General features: G+C 39.3%; 1 protein-coding gene across 3 annotated transcripts in view; it reads left to right on the top strand.

Moving 5' to 3' along the window:
* Positions 1-15,480, top strand: part of LOC149189577 (uncharacterized) — a 222,937-nt gene that overhangs the window by 59,119 nt on the left and 148,338 nt on the right. The gene's annotated exons all lie outside the window — the stretch shown is intronic.

Genomic DNA, 15,480 nt, shown 5'->3' with positions numbered 1-15,480 from the left:
GGGTTTTACCATATCATTGTTGGTTAGTTTGACCAACATAGTTGACTAGCAAAATTAGGTGTATCTCTTGTTGAATTGAAGAATTTCTCTAAGGAAAAGGTTGCTAGGTTTTTCTCCCAAGTGGGTTTCCCAGGATAAATTCTTGTGTCCTGTGTTTGGTTGTCTCTTTATGACCCTACTGACATTTTGTTTCTACCATTAAGATCTTCTGTGTAATTACTTTATGATGAATATGAATGCAAGAAAAGATAACTAAAGAAATCATAAGTAATTATAAATTAGAAGAACCTATGAAAAATCAACAAGGTATTAGAGCTTGGGTGAAATAGCAGCCTTGAAAGACGTTCAAGTTATTAGGGTTTGTTCTAGCCCTAAAAGCCATAGTACTATTTTGGATATAAAAGGGTCGAAAAATATTCCAAGATGCCTAGATATGCCCTATTGTGACCTATGATCCATGAAAGACAAATCTGTTCTATATCTAAGCTAAAGGTCGAAGCCCTAGTCTAAGGCTGAATGCCATCAAATCTAATTTCAGATTAATCAAATGACCTTAGGAAGGCCGAAGTTTCATACCCCTCTTATGAAGCCGAAATTCATAATTGCTGGATCCATTCTTAAGGTCTATTAGATCGTGACAATATTCAGAGAAGGCCGAAGTATCTTAGTTGAAGATAGGTTGAAAGGGCTCCACTTGTTTCAATAGGCTGTGAAGGCCTCAAAATCTATCACAGAGGGCCGAGTCTAATCAAAAGAAAATTGTTGTGGATAATCTATACTTTGTCCATGCTAAAATAAGGAGGAGAGACCACAAAGATTATATCTGAAAGAGCAAATTATGTTCTGTGCAAAAGGAGGAGGATAAATCCCTGAAATAGACCTAACAAGCCTCATATTCAACCTACTGTGGAAGGCCGAAAAGCCTTAGATGGTTTACTGAAATTTTGTTGTAAGGTCGAATCCTAGAAGAAGTCCGAAATTTGTCACTTGTGCTTAAAGTCTACTAAAGTTCGTTGGTGAAGGCACTATACATTTTGATCTCAGAAAGAAGCCTCTCTATAGATGCTTATGTAGCAATGGAGTCTCACGTTTGATAAGATCAAAGTATAATGCTAGGATGTTCGGATGCTAAATTTGAAGGTTGATGCCTCTTTGAATCTTTGGAATGTGAGGTATGTATCATCATCATGATTTTATTCAAAGTTTTCCTTGGCAACATTCTTAGACTTCAATGATCACTTGTAATCATTAAATAGCTTTGTCAGTAAAGGCCAAGTAGAGGGTTGGTCAGAAACTTTGTTTTAATCTTTAGTTTGATAAAGTAAGGGTTGATCTCAGTATTCTCGAAGGATGAAATTTCATATGTACAAAATGTACTTTGAAAGATTGTGAACTTCTAACCAAAGGACTACATATATTTGTAGCATATAAGCCACCTTTGTATTGGAAGATGAAATGCCAATGAACTAGATGGGTTCGATTGATGATATGGACATTTGATTTGAATTCAATAAAGTGTTGTCCTTGTATTACGAAGATTATGATTATGAATATATTAACTAAGATGTGATGTAGAACTTTATTCTTTGACTAATTCTTTGAGTTAGAAGGAAGGACATTGAAATGGACATAGGGTTGCCTGAGTCAAGAAAATAAATTGTCATGATAATCAATTGAAGAAGTTTTCAATCTTTGAAGAAGATCCTTTTAAGGTTGTTGGTTAAGACGAATTACAAGATTGAATACATTTGGCTTAAGTGACTTTAGTTTTGAAAAGGGGCATTCGAAATGCAAAAGAGACAGAGTATGTCATTAGTCTTGGAGACTATATTTCTCTTAAAGGTTGAAGACTTATTACTGTTACAATGTTTTTGAAGAAGCCATGGTACCTGACAAGTTGAGTCATTTCCAAAATTGAATATTGTCCTTACTAATTGTTTTGAATAAACTAAGATACCTAGTTTGAAAATGGCAGAGTAGTCAGGATCAAGAAGGAAGAGGAAGAGGATGCGGCTCTGGCATTTGTGGGAAAGCAGGAGAAGAGGAAGAAGAAGGACCTCTCCAAGGTCAAGTGCTTCCATTGTGGGGAACTGGGTCACTATGTGAACCAGTGTTCAAGGAAGAAGAGTAAGGGAGAGGCTTCTGACTCTAAGGCAACGCTAATGAAGGCGGAGAAAGAAGTTGAGGAGTATGATGATCGTGTCATGAGTGCTCATGTGCCACAAGAGAAGTGGGGAGACATCGAGCTGTAGTCAGGAGGACTACAGGCGATGAGGGGCAGGATCCTTGAGGTACCCAACCTCTTGGATTATACCTTGCTACGGGAGCCTCGAAGAGGAGTAGCAGGACTGGCGGATGTAGGTAGAGACAGATGCGGATGAAGCGACAGAGAGTGCTACAATGCAGGAGTCCCCGGGCAGCGCGAGGCTAGCAGGCTGCAACAATGCGAGAGGCACAAGAGTGTTGCAACGGTGCAGGATGGCACAGAGAGGTTTGCAACAATGCGAGATGCAGGGAGTTGTTGCAGCAACGCAGAGGCCAGTAGAGGGAGCACTTGTTAGCGACAAAGAGATCTTCAGCATCAGGAGTGTTTCTAGCCTGACAGGGATGTCAGAAGTTGGGTGGATCAATTACTTACTTCTCAGTAATTGAGTTGCAGTGTAATAACAGTCTGCAATAGCACGATGTAGCATGATGAGAGGGGGATGCAATGCAGATGCAGTGTTGGGAGGATGGACCAGCAACAGCACGAATGTAGACGGAGCTGCTGTACAGATGTAGCAATGGCAGTGGCAGAGCCATGGGTAGCAGTGCAGAGGATGTTGGGCGGGGAGGTCTAGCATCAGCACAGGTACTGGTGCTGTATAATCAGAGTGATGGTCAATGTGGAGTATTACTAGAGCATAATCCTCGCTAATAAGCAGTGTTGATTTGGGGTAGCATCGGATGTGCTCTAGCCATGCAGATTGGTGGAGAGGCTAAAGCACATGAGATCTCCAAGACCCAAAAATGGTTTGGACAGATCGTACCCGGTTTGGGACATATTAAAATAATTAATATATTTAATGGAGTTCCTAAGTCTAAACTTAGAAAAAATAAAATATTAATGGGTATTAATACAAAATTGGGTTAGAAGGTTCCAAATGTCATGGATCAAGCCAAATCTAATCTTAGCCGTTGATTAGAGATTTAATCTCAGCCGTTGAAGGACCAACATGAAAAGTATAAGAGGAGGCTTGAGGTCAGTTGGAAAACACACCAGAGTGATCAGTCATTCATTTTGCTAGAGCGGGGTTGCTAAGAAAAAGTGAATCAGTGATTAGTAGCGAGGGGCAGTGAGTACTGGGCAGAGGCAGAGACAGTACTGAGAGACCAACGCAAAAGCAGGGAGAACGAGAGCAACAGCCAACTCAGGCCACGTAGAGCCCAGGAGAGACAACGCAAAAGCCAGAGGGACTGCATCATCCACGCAGCGGTTGCTGGGGTGACGTAGACGGTCCCAAAGGTTGCGTAGTGCCTCAGAGGGTTGACGCAGATGGTCCTGGGGCCGACCCAGAGGCCAGAAGGGCTAGCGCTGAGCTTCAGAGTCGCCAGAGAGGGTTTTGTGGGTAGGTTTTCTGAATACCTGTTTCCAAATATAGAGGTATTGTTGCTGTGTATTTCTCTCTGTCGGGTGAGTTGGTTAGGCACCCAGTTGTACTCAAGGAAATACTGCATAATAATAAACCCTCATAATAGCTGCATTGGTTTTCCCGCATTGGGTTTTTACGGGGACATTTGTCCAAAAATAACGGTCTCACTTGTGTGTTTGTTTCCTTTCAACTGACGATTTGTAGATGTTGTGATTGTATTGTGTTTATTTCGGTATTTAAATGCTTTAAATAACTTGTTCAGAATTTACAAGTAGAAGAAATAAACCGGCAGAATATAGATTAATTTTCTAACGGATAGACTTAGAAAATTCAATAGTGATGGACTTAATTATGGAAAGGAGAATTTGCACATTTCAATGTTTGTCGAACTTGCAAAAGGTATTGTAATGCTAAGGTTGGTAAATCCTAGAAAATTGAAACTCTTGGATGTGAAAACCCTAGGATTTGTAGATAAACCCTTAGATCTTGACATAGAGTAATGTTTTCGCTGAAAGACAAAAGCCTAGCTCATGCAAGGAAGGAATGACATCATGCTGATAATGAGGATAAGGTTGATAAATTTGCAAGGTGAATGCAAGAAGGCCAAGATAAAGAGGGAGATGATATTTCCCTATAATCCTTAAAAGGAAAGTACCTTATATTTCTTTCCTTGATTATTATTGTTGATGTTGTTTTTACTCTTAGCCTCTTGTTTTTTCTTTTCTTTTGCTGGGTTGTAATTGTTCTTCCATGGCCTCCTAGTGAGGATTGCAGGGACATAGTGAAGGCTGCCAAGGTTCTGGCAGTAGATGGAAGTAGTGGGAGAACGAAACAAAGCTTGTGACAAGAGGACTCTCTCAGATTTGGTTATATGTGTTGAGCAATGTTTTTAAAACCGGAACCAGTGACTGGACTGGTGCACCTAATGAACTGGTTCACCGACCAGAACCGATCGAACCGGGACTAGTTAGGTCTAAATGAACTGGTTTTAGAAAAATACATTAAATAATTAATTTTTAATGAAACAAAACTATTTTTAAGATTTAAAACCATGATTCCAAGCCAATAGAGACAAAATATGCAATGTTTGCTCATTTATATACCATGTAAAGGTGAATATATCAAAATGGCACTGAGTGCAATACATATCATCGACAAAATAGTAAAATACATAAGCAATGACTGAAATAAACAATTTGTTTGGTTTGAAATTTTATTGCCATAAAAAACCCATTATCTTGCACTGAATCACCACGATGAAAAGATATGGTTGTTCATTAATAATGAAAAATGGTTCACCTGCCTCCACCATGTTTGGCTCTCTGAGATCATCAAAGATAGACCCTACAATGCTTTCTCTGTGCTTCATGAGATGGTCTTTGACGCTAATTGGAATTGGAGTAATTGGAATTGGAGTAATTGAGTATGCCAATTAGACATTTCCATATTAAACTCTCAATATCCATGTTAGAGATAGGATCTCCACAAACAAACCAGTAATACAAATGCCATCTATGCCTTACAATAAAAAAAGTGTCAAAATCCTCATTCTCTTGGCCGTCATGCTCTTCATTACATGAGGGAATGATAACACCTAAGAGGTTTTCATCTTCAGGGTTCTTCTACAAAATATACCCTCTCCAAATCATCAAAAGAATCATTACTAAATTCAGAAACTTGGAAGGGAATATGACTTACCAAACCCTTGCCTTCATGCAAGTGTATCTCATCATCACAATGTGCTTCATTTGAGACATGATGACATGCATACTATTTAATAGAAACATGGGGTGCTACAACAAGGCTTTCGTCACACTTTTCTTCCTTGGATTTGAAATCTCATGCATATATGGTTCAAGTGATGAGGGAGGATGTTGGTCATCCTCATACAATTAATTTCCAAGCTTCCAATCATATCAGAGATAGGATCCCCACAAACAAACCAACAATACAAATGGTGGAGGCTGGCATGGCAGGTAACTAGTTGGTTTAGGACTGAACCGACTGGTTTGACTACAAACTGGCCGGTTAGGACCGGTTAGGGCTAAAACTTCGCCACATTGCCTTCCTGATTGGGTTTTTCAGTCGGTTCTAACCGGTGGCCTTGCTGATCGGTCGGTTAGACCGATAATCGGTTAGTTAGGCCGTTTTTAAAAGCACTGGTGTTGAGAGATATTGTACTAGATGAGATACGAGCTCAAGAGGGAGCAAGTAGATCATAAAATTTGAAGTATACCTGGATTGTGCCAAAGGGAAGTCAATTGTGACTTCTAAATGGATCTACAAGATCTAGTGTGTGGTAGATGGCAACATAAGACTAGAAGGTTCTCTTAAAAAGAGGGAGAGGATGATTAAGAGACACTTGCTCAAGTTGATAGGAATATTTCTATTAGAATTGTTGTTGCTTTTGTTAAGGAATTACATTAGATGGATGTAGAAGCCATTTTCTCCATGAAGAAATTGAGGAAGAAGTGTACATGGGACCAACTCAAGGCTTTGAGTGTCATAAAGGAGTCTCCTGCATGCGATTAGAAGATTGCACCTAAGGCTTGGATTGATGGATCAAGGTTGATCCTATATACTTTGTTTCTAACAGAAGCAGGACTCATGTGTTAGAGGCAACAATTGTGGCAGAGAGAATTGCTTCTGTAACAGAGGGAGCAGTCAGGGAGCCTTGTTTTAGCTTCAAAGGAAGTTGACCTTCGTGTTTGAGATGATTGATTGTCATTAACATTGCCAGGCTAGATAACTGATATGCCAGAAAGCAGTAGTGGCAGAGGGAGCAACTATGATTTCCATAGCAGAAGTTGTTTCAGAAAGGGCACCCAGTTAGGGTAATTAGAAAGTAGATGACCAACTTATGGTTGAGCCAAGTGAAGTTCAAATACAGGGAGACATAGATTTAGATTGGGCAAAGAGTGTGGAAGACAGAAAGAGCTTATCAAAATATTGCTTTAGTTAGGGCTCCGTTATGGTTTATTGGATTCGTAGGAAACAAACATTTGTTGCACTTAGTGTTGCTGAGGCTGAGTATATTGCAGCATGGTCGACAAGTTAGAAGCAGTAGGAATTTAGAGGCTACTTGTAGGAGTGTCTTGATTAGGTGTAGATGACAACCATGATGACAAGTCGAAGTAAAATGAGATCTAGTACTTAGACATGGTACAATAGGAAGCAGTGTGGCTTTAGTACTATTCCTTTGTTAAGCAGATTGCTGACAAAGCTTCTATGACGAGATGAAGTCTATATACTTCAAGGACAAGATTGGATTGATTGAGCATGTCTCTCTCAACAAGAGGGAGTGATGAAATTGCAACATCAAGGACAATCATTCTCCCAGGGTTAGGTTAACCAAGATTAGGAAAATGGTCTAGAGTGTTGATGAGATAGCATTAGGGACAAAAATTCTCCATGTGGCAAGTATGTTGATCGAAATTAGGGAGAATGGTCTAGCAAAGGACGATCACTCTTCCTGTGTCAAGTATGTTGACCAGAATTATGAACAATGGTTTTAGTAGCCCAGGATCACTCAGTTGAGTGGTTGCCTTTCAACATCAGGCTCAAAGTTCTCCACATAGGTTGAGTGAGCTCATTTAGCATTAGGCCTAGAATTACTCAGGTAGAGTGTGGCCTTGGGAGATTCACCATATGTCAAATATATTGGTCGAATTGATGGTGAACCAAAACTAGTGTGTATACCATGTATTAGATGAACCAAAATTATGGTGACTAGTTTTATGGTAATGCTAAGTTACTGAAAACATCGCTCCCAATCCCCAAAATTACCGTTCAACATTTCAGAAATGGAAACTTGTACGAAACGACACTGGCACAATTTTGAACCGTTCCATTTTTTTGGAAACAATGGATCCTATTTCTGAAACGTTTCAGGTATTTTCTAAGGGTTTTGGATTTGTTTTCGGAAAGCCAAATACGTATCTGGGGATTTCTAGAAGCGGATCCATGCGTAAAAGTCTTTGCTGGGAATGGAAATTTGGTTTAGTGATTTTTTTGCTTAGGGAAAAGTTAGCCCACCGCCCTCTTAATGTATTGGTGCCATTTTTGCGTTGGAGGTGGCTGTCATAATTCATTTCCCTATGACTGCTTAGAGTTGGAGGAGCCTAGAAGCCATTGTTGGTTAGAGGAGGCCGTCTCAAGATCTCTTCATACAACCTATCTATCATAACCATTGAATCTATCATCCGGTACAAGTTGGATATGTTGAGGTTCGAGAAAGATTGTGTATTAAATAAAAACAATGGAGATTATAATCACGCCAAACTTCAACGCAATGCATTTTTAAAGGGATATCCATAAAATGTATATGGAAACAATGATGCTCAAGCTCAAAATGAAGCGAAGCTTAACCCTTATAAAGCATGATTGGAAGGCTACCTTCAAGTTGAGAGTAGCCTGCAAACTAAACCCCCAAATAGGTGTAAATAATTGTAATCTCAACAAGCTCACCTCTCAAGAAGAAATGGTAACTCAAGAGAATAATATCCACTACTCGGTTTCCATTTAATTTAATTGTATTTTGTATGCATCAAAATTTAGTCACAAAAAGAGTTGAATCCAATAGATTTGATTTGAACAATGAACATTGAATACCATAAAATATCATATGATAGTAGACTGCCAGTCATAGTTCATTTTGTAATTTTTACTATGTAGTGTGCATTATTAATTTTGGGGATGGTGTTGATGATTGACATTGGAAATGAAAACTTGATGATATGTTGAACGCTCTGAAACCGGATTTGTTGTTTGAGAGCCATGTGTTCGAATCCGTCGAATCGGATTCGATTCGACCTAATTCGTGTCCGGATTTCGTGACACGTCGTGTCCGAATGGGACACGATCGAATCCAGATCGTGTCCTATTCAGACACAACGTGTCACAAAATCCGGACACGAATCCGGCAAACCGAGACCCGCGCGACCATAAAAGGGCAGAAATGCCTCTAATTTTTATCATTTTGTGTCATTTCTTTTGCAATAGGTGAGCTGTGGGTTTGCTGTTAGGAGTTTGGAGCAAGGAGCCAAGGGTTTGGAGTGTTTTCAAGGAGATTCAAGCAATAGGTAAGTGCATTTTCTCTCTCTTTTTTTGCATTTGCATTACAACAGTTTGTATATGCATTTCTTTTACAAATTTGTGCATGTTTTGTTTATTTTTTTACAGTATTCATGGCTCAATCAAGGGTAGCAGGTACGGGGCAAAGGAAGGGGAAGAATGTCCCCATTGGAGATGCCCTCCTCCCCCAATTTCATTAGAGTCTGTTGCAAGTATTGTTGAGGGAAGACTTCCTCCTAAAGGTAACATTGAGAAATATCCCTTGTGGAAATATGTCACAAGAGAGGATGGGCCAAGCAGCAAGGGGAAGGGAGGAGGCAATGTGAATTGGAGATGCAACTTTTGCCACAATACTTTCACAAGCACATATTTTCGTGTGAAAGACCATTTGTTGGCTTTATCAGGTTGTGGAGTTGGAGCTTGTACACAAGTTCCTTTACCAAAGATGAAAGAAATGGAAAAAGAGTTCATTGTTGGTATGGAAAATGTGGCTGCAAAATTAAAAAAAACCAAGAATGATGACCCCCTTCCATTTTTGAGGAAAGGCAACAACAAATTTCCATTTGAGAGTTCTATTGGGGGACAAGCAGTGAAACGAAAGACAATTTCACTTTGTCCAATGGACAAGATTTTTCAAAAAGAGAAATAAGAAGAGCTTGATCTCACCATTCCCTTTTTTTTCTATCAAAACTTCATATCCTTTAATATTGCACGCTCACCTCAATTTATTGAGATGTGCCGAGCTCTAACTCACAGGTCTCCATCATGGTATGTGCCTCCTGGTTTAAGGAAGCTTGAAACCACATTGTTGACGAAGGCAAAAAAAGAGGTGTAAAAAATGCTTGAGCCTATTAAAGCATCATGGCCAACATCTGGGGTTAGCATTGTTTCTGATGGATGGACAGATCCAACATGACACCCACTCATCAACTTCATGGTGTCTTCCTTGAATGGTCCAGTTTTCTTGAAAGTAGTGGATACACTTGGAGAATACAAGGATGCACAATATATGGGTGAGTTGTTTATTAAAGTTATTGAAGATGTAGGTGTTGATTCTTGTGTGCAAATCATTCCAGATAATGCACCTATTTGCAAGGCTGCTGGCATGATTGTGGAAGCTAAATATACACAAGTGTTTTGGACACCTTGCATTGTCCATTCATTGAACTGAGCACTGAAATCCATTGCTTCTGATGTGCTTTGGATTGGTAACATAATTGAGTATGCACGACATATCCATAACTTTGTACAAAATCATACAAATGCCCTCACTATCTACAACGAGTACAACAATCTATCATTGTTGAAGATTGCGGATACACGGTTTGCCTCTTCATTCATCATGTTGAAGATGTTAAGGGAGGTCAAGACCGCTCTTGGGGCCATGGTTATTTCAGAGTTTTGGTCTTTTAGGAGAAAGACAGATCAAGTAGCCTCTAAAAGAGTGAAGGATACAATGTTAGATGATGCTTGGTGGGAGAGGGTAGATCCAATTATTTAGATCATGGACCCTATCATTTCTTTGCTTCGATTTGCAGATACAGACAAACCCGTCCTAGGAGAGGTTTTTGAGGGATGGGTTTCCATGATTGAGTCCGTGAGGAGCATTATTCTACAGAGTGAGTGCCCCGAGTATGAGACACCACCAAAGGCATTACGTGGTACTATACATGATATTCTTGTCAGCAGATGGGACAAGAATTGCACACCTTTACATTGTTTGGCTCACTCATTGAATGCAAAATACTACAACCATGAGTGTTTGAATGGTGGACCTTCCCGCAGATTCCCTCCTCACATGGATGGTGAAATCTCACAGGGGAGGAAAGATGCATTCGGGCGGGTTTTTCAGGATAGAGCATTGCTTGATGAGGTGGAGGATGCCTTTGCAGACGTTTCCACTGGTACTGGTCGATTTGTAGGATATGATGTGATTAGAGACAGGGGGCTAAGAAGCCCTATTCTTGGTGGGAAAATCATGGGGCAACAAGCCCTCCTCTACAACAGTTAGCCATGAGGCTCCTCTCTTAGGTGACTTCATCCTCTTGTTGCGAGAGGAATTGGAGCACATATGGGAATTTGTATAGTGTTAAGAAGAGCAAGCTTGAGCAGTCCAGGGCAGAGACAATGGTGTATGTGCACACCAACCTTCGTCTTATTTACAGGCAGAGGGAAGATTGGTTGAAGGGAAAGACAAAGATGTTGGATGTCTTTCCTGATGATATGGGTCTGGACAACAGAGTTGAGTTGGCATTGGCCAACATGGATCTCAATGATCCAGTGTTAGATCCTGTTAGATTTGATGACGCTGATATTGTAAAGGGGTCATCCTCCACACCAGCAGATGCAGAGACGACTTTGGATACAGTGGAGGAGGAGGATGCAAAGGAGAGCAGTGGTGACCATGATGATGAAGACAATGACGCTGATTTTGATGATGACTATGAGGATTGATGACTCATGAGTCATGGGCTACCTATTGCCTTGAGGCTTGTATACTTGTAGTTGTTTTGTGTTTTCTATTTCTATTTTTCATTGGCATTGCACTACCTATGTAACTCTTTTTTGATTTTGATAACTTAATGAGAAAACTACAGCTGTCAGTGCCTTTATCTTACTATCTTGTCTTTCTCCTATTGGATCATTGATGAATTGAATATGTATTAGGATTTATCATTTATGAATTTAGAATTTATGATTCATTGATTTATCATTTATGTGACATGTATTTGAATTTTATATGTACTATGCATGCTATAATGTTACTAACTTACTTTGTAAATAGTAAAACTTACATTTAGATGAAGATCTATGTTTGAAATCAATGAATTTGTATCATTAATGAGAATTTGTGTAAGAAATATCTAATTTTGATATATATATATATATATTTTTTTTTTTTACTAAAATAATATATAACGTATCCGAACATGTCATGTTCAGGGGGTCAACGTATCCGAATTTGACACTCGAATCCCCGTATCCGACGAATCTTGAATCCACGTGACAGGTCACTTAGGTTGAATGTTATAATACTCATTAATGGTGATGATGTTGAAATTTCTAAGTCTATCCGTTAGAAATTTAATCTGTATTCTTCTGGTTTATTTCTTCTACTCGTTAAATTCTAACAAGTTATTTAAAACATATAAAAAACGAAATAAACACAATACAGTCTCAACATCTACAGATCAACCGCTGAAAGAAAACAAACACACAAGTGACACTGTTATTTTTGGACAAATGTCCCCGGGAAAACCCAATGCGGGAAAACCGGTGCAGTTATTTTGAGGGTTTATTATTATGCAGTATTTCCTTGAGTACAATTGGGTGTCAAACTGGCTCACCCGACAGAGAAAAACAACTGCTAGTAATACCTCTCTATTCAGAAACAGGTATTCAGAAAACCTGTTGCACGAAACCCTCTCCAGCAACTTTGAAGCACTACGTCAACCTCTTGCTGCTTTATGTTAGCCTTAGAACCCTCTGCGTTAGCCCTCTGAGGCATTGCGCAGCCTCTGGGACCCTCTATGTCACTCCTACAGCCCTCTGCATGGATGACGCAGGCCCTCTGGCCTCTGCGTTGTCTCTGCTGGGCTCTGCATGGCCTGCTCTGGCTGCTGCGTCTCTCTTTGCCTCTGCGCTGGTCTCTTGGCACTATCTCTGCCTCTCTGTCCAGTACTCATTGCCCCTTGTTGCTAATCGCTGATTCGACTTTGCTTAGCCACTCCGCTCTAGCAAATCGAATGATTGATCACTTTGGTGTGTCTTCCAACTGACCCTCAAGCCTCCTCTTATACTTTTCTTGTTGGTCCTTCAACGACCGAGATTACATCTCTAATCAATGGTTAAGATTAGATTTGGCTTGACCCATGACTTTTGGAACCTTCTAACCCAGTTTTATATTAATACCCATTAATATTTTTTTTTTCTTCTAAGTTTAGACTTAGGAACTGCATTGAAAATATTAATTATTTTAATATCTCCCAAACCATTAGAATCTATTCAAACTATTTTTGGGTCTTGGAGATCTCATGTGTAGCCTCTCCACTTATTTTCATGGCTAGAGCACATCCGATGCTACCCCAAATCAACAGATGACAATGTTGTTAAATTGATGATGATGATTTGTTTATGTTGAATTCATGATGATGATTATGTATTTTTAAATATAGAATCTAGATTCTAAAAGATGAATGGTAATATGAAATTTTATATTGTTATTCATATATATATATGTCGTTTTCTTGCCATATCGTATCCAGAGTTTTTGAAAATTTTCCGTATCTGTTTTAAACCCCATATTCATATCTATTCCTGTATCTGTTTCAATGCAACTCAGTGCTAATGATGTGCCATGTGTCAGGGGTATCAACCAAGATTATGGTGATGATGCACCCTAGGTCAGAGGTACTGACCGAAATTATGGTAACTAGTTGATGTTGTTGATTTACTATGTGTCAAAGTTGTTGACCAGGATTATGAATTGGATGATGCTGATGTTGAATTGTTATAACCTTTTCTTAGAGAAATTTGTCAACAAGAGAACATCTGGATAGTCATTATGAATAACTCCCTAGGTAAGTGGGAGTGTTGAATTTGTAGCTATGGTCCGTCTTCATAATTAATATTTTAGCCCTTGATATATATAATAAAAATGTAAGACATGCTCTTCATGTCGTTTTAGTGATTAGTCCATGAAATGATTAATATAAGAGACATTCTTCATATTGATTTTAAAAGAGAATTTTGAATTTTTGGCTCCAAACTTGTCAAGTCGGCCCTCCTTCAAGTCATGTTAGCCCCAGTGAAGAGACACCAATTCAAGCCCGCTAGTACACTATATATGAGACACTCAACCTCCTCCACAAAGCACCATTCGATCTCATACACAACAAGATATATTTTGGGCATCCAAGCAATGAAGGACGAAGAAGGATGAAATCATCTTAAGCATCTCTCTCTCTTTGACTTCACACGTGTTGAGAAATCTATAGCAGCTAGGTTAGGTGATTTTTCTTACTTTCATAACTGCTTGTGATGTTTTTTTTTTTTACTTATCTTGATTAGATTCTTCTTCACCTTGATTATTATTGTGTTCTTATCATCAAACAACTACCAAACAATAAAGAACAATGAGACAATAGGACACACGATATTGGCGATCAACCAGGGCCAAAACCTCTCAAGCTGAGAGGAAAATCCACTAGAATTATTCTCCTCTTATAAAATTCAATTGATGAATTCCAAATCCTATGACCCTTGACCAAGACCCCCCCAAGACCAAGTCAAATCTTTCTATCTTGACAAGCTTTCCTTCCTTTTGCAATTTCAACTTTCAGCAAGTTTTTCTGCAACTTTGACCTCCCCAGCAAATTCTTCTGCAACTTCAACCTCCCCAACAAATTCCCCTGCAACTTCGACTTCTAGCAGATTCTTCTGCAGAAATCCTAAGTAGCACGTGAGAGAGAGAGTGATAGATATTTTGACCTTCGTTTCTCCTTCTCTTGAGATGAAACCTTCTTCTTATCAACTCGGTGTGCAAGAGAGACTTCCTTTAACCCAAAAACTCAACTCTACTCAAGTGACTGCAATTCGGTACTTGCTGCTGCAGAAGGATGCCTTAATACTTTGCACGTGTGTAGAGTAATAGCCCAAAACAATCTAGAATTTTCGTTCTTCTTTTCTCCCTTTTATCTTCTCTTTTTCGCACCCTTTTTCTCTTTCTTGATCGAACTTTAGTATGGTGAGTGAGTGTCCTTGAATGAGGCCGAGTGCTCGTTTATATAGTCTTCTTGTCCATGTTTGTAGGCCGACTTGTAGCTGTCTCTAGGCCGACTTGTAGCTTGCACATTTGCCAAGGTCTTGGAGGGTCTTTTGACTTAACTATGACTCAAATAAAACTACTTTTACAATATGTAACATGCGAAATGTGTCTTCCATACGTGACAATGACTCAATTGACTTGTAGACTAAATAACAAGCCCTAGAAGCAATCAATGGGTGCTTGACCTAAAAATATTTTTTCCTTGAGCATGAAACCCATGCCTCAAGAAAAATAATAATAAATTCATTTCTCTCTTTACATAAAATCATGATTACATATGCCATTATGAAGACCAAACCTAGTTACTTATTTCAACTCTCCCTCTTAACTAGGGAGGTATTCATTGTCCATACAAGGTACTTGGACATTCTCAATAAGAATTCTTATAAGAAGAATCAGATTGGTAAGCCATCTCTTTGCATCAAATCATCCAACATTGTCACATAAGAAGGCCTTGACTAACAACTCTATCTCTCCACAAGATTAGAGCACAATACTGGCGAGACCAATCACTGATAGACACCATCATCATTGTCTGTCGAGGCACGTATTTCACCAGGGTATTCACAGGGTATGTCCTTTCAGGACAATTCCTATCTTGGAATACGACATCCTCAAGGAATTTCCTCTACGACTACTCTTATCTTGGATGTCCTACCTCATCCTCAAAGAGTATCAGATGCCAGATGCTTACCCAATCCTCCATTCTTTCTTCACAATATGAAGACAAGAATGATGTGTCTATCTCTCTCTTTCAACTAGGGAAGATATACCCATTCCTATAAAATGGAATGTACCCATGCTCCCTCTTATCCATGGTCTTGTCCAAGCTCCCTCTTATCTAGGGTCTTGTCCAAGCTCCCTCTTAACTAGGGACTTGTTTCTAGCAAATTTCTTGTTCTTTGGTGGAGATCATGGTATCTTCAACTGCTTGTAGAGCTCCTTCTT

This window comes from Pinus tabuliformis, chromosome 3_1 (assembly GCF_031772625.1).
Source record: "Pinus tabuliformis cultivar Carrire ecotype Pingquan chromosome 3_1, CPIR1, whole genome shotgun sequence".
NCBI classification, from domain to species: domain Eukaryota; kingdom Viridiplantae; phylum Streptophyta; class Pinopsida; order Pinales; family Pinaceae; genus Pinus; species Pinus tabuliformis.
The sequence above is the reverse complement of the archived record's forward strand: the minus strand, read 5'-3'. Positions and strand labels throughout refer to the sequence as shown.